The sequence below is a fragment of the Phoxinus phoxinus genome (assembly GCF_949152265.1).
Source record: "Phoxinus phoxinus genome assembly, chromosome: 14".
NCBI lineage: Eukaryota > Metazoa > Chordata > Actinopteri > Cypriniformes > Leuciscidae > Phoxinus > Phoxinus phoxinus.
This window is the reverse complement of record NC_136889.1, coordinates 4,990,074-4,998,791: the sequence shown is the minus strand read 5'-3', so window position 1 is coordinate 4,998,791 and position 8,718 is coordinate 4,990,074.

The window sequence follows — 8,718 nt, the reverse complement described above, 5'->3', positions numbered from 1 at the left end:
TAAAGAAGAAGAAAACCTTGGGAGAAACCAGGCTCAGTCGGGGGGCCAGTAAGAGTATAATTCATGAAACAACAAAAATAAAAAATAACATTAATATCATTGTGGCTAATAGAAATTGTAATTAATAATTACAATAAAAGGTCCCACTTTATATTAGGTGTCTTTAACTTCTATGTACCAACATTTAATTTGACTAATTTAATACAGTGCACTTATTATGTGATTGTGCATACCTTTTTACATTGTACTTATATTACAGGTGAAACTCGAAAAATTTGAACATCGATCAAAAGTTAATTTATTTCAGTAATTCCACTTAAAAGGTGAAACTAATTTATTATATAGACTCATTACATGCAAAGTGAGATATTTCAAGCCTTTATTTGTTATAATTTTGATGATTATGGCTTACAGCTTATGAAAATCCCAAATTCTAAATTAGAAAATTGTGAAAAGGTTTTCATAGCTATAAGCCATAATCATCAAAATTATAAAAAAAAAGCCTTGAAATATCTCACGCTGCATGTAATGACTAATGAGTCTATATAATATATTAGTTTCACCTTTTAAGTTGCACGATATTCAAATTTTTCACCTGACCCTAAACTTAAATGTCAGTACATTACTGTGTTGCAAATATACAGGGTCCGAAAACTCTGTCTACAGAATATGTAAAGCAAATTGTATCACTGTTTCATGACCTGCCAAACATTGGAGTAAGTGATCTTTTCTGTATCAGCATATGCTCTGTGCAACCATGTGCTGAACATGAGCGGAGGGTGGAATGATTCCCTTTCAAAGCAACATCTCCCTCATCACTGGCTAAGTCCAGCCTGAGGCCTCCAGGTCTCCTGAGACGCTCCACACAACTTCAAAGACAAATTTCCCCTCATTTCTACACACAGAACTTTAGGAATTAATGAGAAACTGTTTCAAAGATGACAGAACTATAATGTAGCTTGAGCGCTTCAAGAGTGACACAGATTTGCTTTATTCCACAACGTTTCGCTCACCCGAGTCGCACATAAACACCGAACAGTCACTCAGGAAAATAACCATCTGATTGATACACATATTCATGAGGGTTTACGAGAGTTCATGTCAACTTTTCAACTTTTTACAGAGTTAGAAATCCCCCTGTACCCTCTGTGTTGTTTCCTGCCTGAAGTAAAACTACAAAGACTACACTCTCAAAGGAGGTTTGATTATTTAATGGGGGAAATCAGGAGGTGCGGTGCAGCGGGACCTTGAAGATGCATTGATGTGCAAAAAAAGAGAAAGAAGCTCAAGGTGCCTGGAAGAGCGGGAAAAACAACTGCGATAATTTTTGCAGTGAATTGATGAACACTGGTGAACTTTCATGTTTTTCAATAACACTGCAACGAGGCCTTTGGGTAAAATATACTCTGATGTCACTTATATATCAAGGTAGGTGCATTCAAAAGCTTCCTTTGAGTGCTATTGAAAGATGATGGTTTCAGAGTGATACACAGTGTCCAATGCCATTCAGTGGACCTACTTCAATACACTTGAAGCAAGCAGACATGAAGTGTCTTATGCCTGCTGTGCGATTTCTGCAATCCTGTAAGATCATTATAAATCTCACACTACGACACGGCTCTAATAAACTTGGGTACGAGTCCGACAATCTATGTAGACTGTACGATGATGACACCTATTGAATCGTAGGCTACGACTCAAGTTAGTATAGAAGAATAAAACTTAATCAGCATGCACTAGTGGTAAAAAAAATAGAGCAAGATGAATCGCACTTTGGAAATTGTGTTTTTTTATGTGTGCTGCAAAAAGACGAGGAAGTGAAAGAGGAGAATATGGACGTGGTCATGGCTAGGGAAAAGAGGCCAACTTGGCATGCCAATTTTGTAAATGAAGCTTGAGGTAAATAGTAGTTTTAAAGTTTTAGCGTCATGTCGTGTTGATCAATACACCATTTCATGTTGCATTTTTATTGGTAGTCAGTAGATGTAGGTCGTAGCAGCAAACACTGCTAAATTTCTGACACTTTCAGAAAATTATCGCTGACTATCTTTGGTCGCAGGACCGTGACAACAGCCGTCGAACCTTCATCACTGTATGATGAAGGACCCGTGTAGGTGAATGACCACAGAAATCACCATGATTGATCATCTTTCGTCTGGGACCGCTCAAAGGTTTAGTTCCTGGTTCACAAACACACTCTTAAAAATAAAGGTTCCAAAAGGGGGTTTCACAGCGATGCCATAAAATAACCATATTTGGTTCCCCAAAGAACCTTTCAGTGAACCAGTTTTTCTTAGTGTGAAGAACATTTTAATAATCTAAAGAGCCTTCTTCCACTATAAAGAACCGTTTGTGGAATGGAGAGATTCTGTGGATTTTTAAGGTTCTTCATGGAAACATTAGCCACTTTTCCACCGTCGGGCCGAAAGGTTCCAGTTGTGTTTCCACTTGATCCTGGTACAGAACCGTGCTGGTAGAATCCGTGAAGTGACGTCGCCACTCAGGATTGGTCACTTGTCTGTTGCCTGGCTAGTTTCTCTGAAGCTGGTTAAGCTATTTGAGTGAAGTAAACAAAGCAATAATAAAATTAAAAGCAAAAGCTGATCATTCTCAGTCAAGCGGTCGCTATTTACATCTCATATCATCAGTAAACCGCCACGTTACCAAGACAACGACTGACTCGTTTGAATTGCATTCCAAATAGCGGCCGGCCGGCCGCTATCAGCACCACAGTGGAAAATGAAACTGTAACCGTAACAGCTGGCCCGCATCGGCACGGTTATGCAATGAAAACCATTCGGCCTGACGGTGGAAAAGCGGGTATTGATTCCAATAAAGAGCCTTTACTCGTTTCATGTTTTACTTAGTCGCTTATATACATTTCTTAGATCACAACTGAAATTCTCAAAACTACTTGTTCAACCCCCACATCCACATCATCTAGTCAAATATATTTTCTATACATTTCTATTAGACTTTTTTTTCTGTAAATATGTCCTGAATTGAGGAATTGCGCAGGTGAATCTTGAATTTCACTAATGAACGGAAATGTAAAGGGCTAGATAAACCAATGATCAACCAGTTCTCCTAAATAGCTCAAAGATGCATGTCATGAATCTTCGATTGGAAAGCATAGATAGACAGAGCACATCACAGAGTTACAATTTCTTAATGGAAGAACAACAACAAGGAAACAAACAGCCGGGAAGAAGAGGAGTAAGGATGTGTGGTGGAAGGGGAGGGAGGCAAAACAGAGGAAGAGGTAGAAAAGGCAGAGGAAGTAGACGTTTCCATAGGGGCCACTATTGTGGACCATGTTCTCAATCATGAGTCATGACTTTACAATGGCTGAGGCGGGTCGAAAGGTGCAGCCGCCGAATGTTGTGAGAACAACTGGTTCCTCAGTCATTCAAGCATTTCATAGACAGCACAGCTGTGTATTTCAACAATGTGCACTGTAATACTGCATAATTACTGTAATGCTTCATATTACAGTGGCATTTTACACTTGCATTTTACAGTATATAGTAAATTTACTTTATACAGATACATACTACACCACACAAACACACATACACATGTATAGATAAACACAGTGTTGATTTTTTTTTTTCTTTTATACATCGCAATGACATTGTAAAGTCATTTGTTAACAGACCAACACTAAATCCTGTCCTGTAGTCTCTTGCAAATTGCAATTACTATACCATAAACAGTAATGTGTCAATTTGTGCTGTTTAAATGTATATATGCCATACAGAAAAAGTGCAGTCTTGTAAATTTTCATTGGCATCAAAATCATAGCCATAGTTTACATCTGAAAATACTGAGAGTACACTGTTATATTGACAACGTGGCTAAACATTTAGACTATCTTGTTTGGGAACAATGACACAAGGACTCATCATTTTGGACTGATGTAAATAGTACTTGCTTTTGAGAGATGAACTAAGGATTTTGAGCAATTTACAGGTTTTTGCAGGTAGTCCATAGTGTAGTGCAGTTTGTACGAATTGTTTCGTGAAATGTACTTACTGGTTTGCAAATGCTAAAAACGATTCAAGAAAAGTAACTAGAAAACTATAAGAGTGAAACTTTTTATGTCTTTTTTATGAAACAAACATTAGTTTTAGAACGAGATAGTTTTAGTTTAGAGATAGATAGATAGATAGATAGATAGATAGATAGATAGATAGATAGATAGATAGATAGATAGATAGATAGATAGATCCCATTATAGCGACATGACGAAAATGAAAGAAAAAGTGCTGCTCTAGAAACTAGTTTATCAATACAGCTGCTTGATTCATGAGGGGCAATTTCAGAGGAGGGATGTTTAAGATACAAACAGCCATGGATTTCATGGGAAATCTTTATGTGTGCATGTCTTTCCATAAACGAGTGCTTCTCTTATCCTTTAATTCCTTCCCAAGAAAGAGCGAGGGCTTTATTGACAGTGTGCTAGCAGTGTTTCTGTGTTTATAGGGTTGTGGATAGGATAACAGAAAGCCTCCATCTAAGAACATTAATCTGGTTATAACTGGACTGGACTCTTGTTGCAGTAATATAATGTCTACAGTAATGGGTTATGAAGCTGCGGTGTGTGTGGTTTAGCAATTTGGCCCTTTAGTGTTTATAATAGCTTAACTAGAATAAGTGTGCAAATAAGTACTTTTTCAAATTGTTCACAGGTTTAATACATTAATGACTGAAAAAATAAACATTTAAGAGTGTGAGTCAACTGAAAATATGCTTAAAGCTGCAGTCCGTAATTTTTCCTCTTTGTCGCCATCTCTGTTTGAAATCTGCAATTGCAGTTATCAACTTTATGCAGCTGTCAATCACCGCGCCGGTGTGGATACTGTCATTCGGAATCACAGATTCTACTTTTTGGAGTATAACCAAACGAATTTTCAACGGAAAATGTCCTCTGAACAAGTAAGTAACATTCATTTTTTTTCTGACCAAAAAGGGGGAAAAAGCATTGCAGTAAATCACGCTGATTAAATCTAACGATCCCTTATCATATTGAGTCAAAACGTGCAAAATATACTTTGTTCTCAAATTGTAATGTTAACATCAGCATTGCGTAACTACATTTAATACCCAGATATTTATCCTTGATTTCACATGGGCCCGCTTGCAGTCTCTTTTTTCTGTAGCCACTCTGAAGTCCGAACAAAGTATTTTGCATTTTGCAACGGGTGGATCTCCAGTCGTCACTGGTGATTGTCGTTTGAACCTTTCTGGATCCGCCATCATATTGATAAGTTTAATTATATCAAGTGCGTGCTGTGAGAAAAGGCTATAAAATCTGTACATCCTCACAATATAGCCTACTAGCCGAGACTCCTTCTTTATGTGTGCAGATGTGACGTAATGAAGCAAAGACATGCTCGAATTTCCCGCGGAAATCCACCAGTACCACTGGAATTAAAAACATTATTACAAGCTTACCGTTTTGAATCGGGCTAAGGCAAGCAGATAGCTTTGAACACTGGCTGGTATGTACTTGCTAAAAAAATTATTTTGGATGATTTTTAACCCAAAAAAGTTACAGAATGCAGCTTTAAAGATGAATTAAAGATGCATTATATGTCTACTGTGCAAAAGTTAGGGCCCAATAAGATTTTTGGTTTTGAAAGTCTCTTTGTTTAAAAATCTTACAATTTAAAACAACTGTTTTATATTTTTTTATATATTTTTAAATGTGTCGCAAAGCTACATTTTCAGCATCATTACTCCAGTCTTCAGTGTCACATGATCCTTCAGAAATCATTCTAATATGCTGATTTTAGGGCTGCCCCTTAATAGTCAACGAGAAGAGGCTTAGTCGACTCAATTTTGATTAGTCGGGTAGTCGTAGAAAAAAAAACTTCACGCAGTAACACATTGTGCATGACTGGACCATGCAGGCAATATGTCGGGCAGAAAATCTTAAGTGTTGAAACACTTTGAGAGGGTAAAGAAAGGCCACAAAAAGGTGATCCACGACCTCAAGCATGACTTATCATTAAATGTATCGCTTATCAACAAATTTAATGTCAAAACATCTAAGCATTGGCTAATTTTCCATGTGGCATCCTTGCCATCAAATTCATTACATGAAAATGTGTTCAAACCTTCACTGCTTGTCCCCTAATGATGCCATATAATATATATAATGTTTTGCTGGCACACTGAGTTGCTCTGCTCCATCGGTGCAAATAAACAGGCTTCGGCATGGCACCGTGAACCAGCGGAGCGACCCAGCTACCGTCAGGGCGGCCCGCTTTACCATCCACTGATCAAAGCAGCTCGAAACTGCCAGAAACTACAGAAGGCAAACAAGACTGTTGCAGACCCACAGAGGCTGGTTTTCTCATTCTGCAAACACCAAGAAGAGGAAAAAGCAAATGGAGATGGACAGAACACGTCCACGTCTGGTCACGTGAATTTGACTGGGGCTGATGGGTCATCCAGTCTTAGGAGTCTTACTAGAGCTTCTAAAGGGCATGGGAAGAAAAAGAAGAAAGATCAAAGGGAATAGGGAGAAAAAACCTTTGGCAAATGCAATGGAAAGAAAGAGAGGTTTTAAAACAGGAGGAGTGCAGGGATAATAATGAGCTAGATAGCAGTGAGAGCGAGACAGAGGTTAGGAAGGTCAAGTCCACTATGTATTCAAGAATAACCATTATGTCTTAGAAAGATCAACACGGTGTACGAATCAGGCTGCTGATGAGTGCAGGACTATACAAAATTACTGATTCTATTGCGCCATCTTGTGGAGGATTAACAATCATTTTAAACCCCAAAAAGTCCTTTAAATTAGTCTACAGACCTGTGAAAATCAAAATGTTTTCTTCAAGACTGTAGTATGAATAGATGTGAGAAGACAGAACAATTCAGGGTTGTAAAATAAATTTTTTGTTTCAAAACAATGTTTCCGCCCGGTTTCGAACCGGGGACCTTTCGCGTGTGAGGCGAACGTGATAACCACTACACTACGGAAACTTACATGCTAAACCATCACGAATAGATGCTCAAACTGCTTTAACTTTACACTTTTCTCTTTGAATGAACACTTTAATTTCCTTTTTTTTTTTTTCTATTAGAAAAAAAAAACTAATGTTTGAGGCTATTCATCTGCAGCTAACAACTAATAGGAGTCCTTAGCACTTTTTTGTTCCCATCACTTCTCAAAAGGTTTTCTTCTGTTGAAAAAGATTAAAAACGGTCATGTTATTGTCTCCGATTTGTGAAAACAACATTCAGCAATACTTCTTTCATGAGTCTGAGGCAAGAAATAAAGAACCATTGTCTTTCCGTCTTTGATACATTGATACAAACACAGTATAATAGGCAATTTGATATAATAAAATAAATAAATAAAACATTTTGCATTGTAAAATTAGTAACCAACTTTGTGTAGGCTAAGTCTGTAAAAAAAATCTGATAAATGTAATAAAAACAATAATTGTTTCCGCCCGGTTTCGAACCGGGGACCTTTCGCGTGTTAGGCGAACGTGATAACCACTACACTACGGAAACTTGCATGTCCTCATTTTGCCAACATGATGTCATAATGATGTCATAATGGCTGTCTCATATATCAGTCATTTTGCATGTGGCATAAAACCACATGGTTTGCATGTGGCACAGTGTCTTACTGTTTATATATATACACTCACACGTATATACTATATATTTAAAATATTTGTAATGCTTGGCATGACCAGAAAGATAAAAAAAACAAATACTAAATATTTTGATTGTTTGTTGTTTTAGCTTATTTTAAAGTTAGTTTTGTCTTATTTTAAATCATTTTAAGTGAGTCGTGTCCCTTGGAATTTTTTTGAGCGCCCTCTAGTGGGCTCCGGCCCTCTGGTTGAGAACTACTGCTCCAGAGAGAGCACAAATAAATGCAGAAAAAAATGCTCCAACCAGAGACAGACTCTTTTAAAGTAACTATTTAAAATACCTTGTACATTAAAAAATGCAACGCCGACTGCCGAACTCCAATGTCCCTTTAAGATAAGTAATTTCACTCGCCCATCTTTGACACGCCTCTCTTTTAGGCTTAAAGTGTATGGGAAAACATCTAATTTTCCTAAACTGTGCCAAGCCATATGGCAGTGAAGCAATGTAACTGAGGCTGTAGGTCCCTATGATTGTGACATGTCGAATGTATTCGGATTACACTCATACTGCACACATTCATACTAAATAGTACATACTTGTTAAGCGGTCGTGGCGTAATTACTTATTCAAAATAAGTACGTTACTCAAGAGAGTATGCTATTTTAGGCACAGTCCTCGTATTCCAAAAATAAATAAAATGTTCATAAGAAAATATTTGAGAACTCTTAAGATTTTTTCTAAGAATTAGAAACATTCTTGCGAACTAACTGTTACTTGTAATTTATCTTCAGAAATGTAAACGGCCCCTGATTTTTAGATTTTCGGCCCCAGATTTAAGCATACATTTTAAACAATATGTCCGTGAAATCAAACACCAAATTGAACCAATACTTAAAATGATCAGATGAATGTGTCAAAAAAACGTAACGTCAGGTATTTCGAAACGCTTGAACTTGTCGACTACGGTTCAGATCACAAACAAACTCACAGCACAAACCAACTGAACTCGATCTCAAATTTAAGTTTCTGATTATGGAATGTGGTTTTAAATCTTTCATACGCGAACTTTGTATGATGAACATATCGCATTTAGCACTC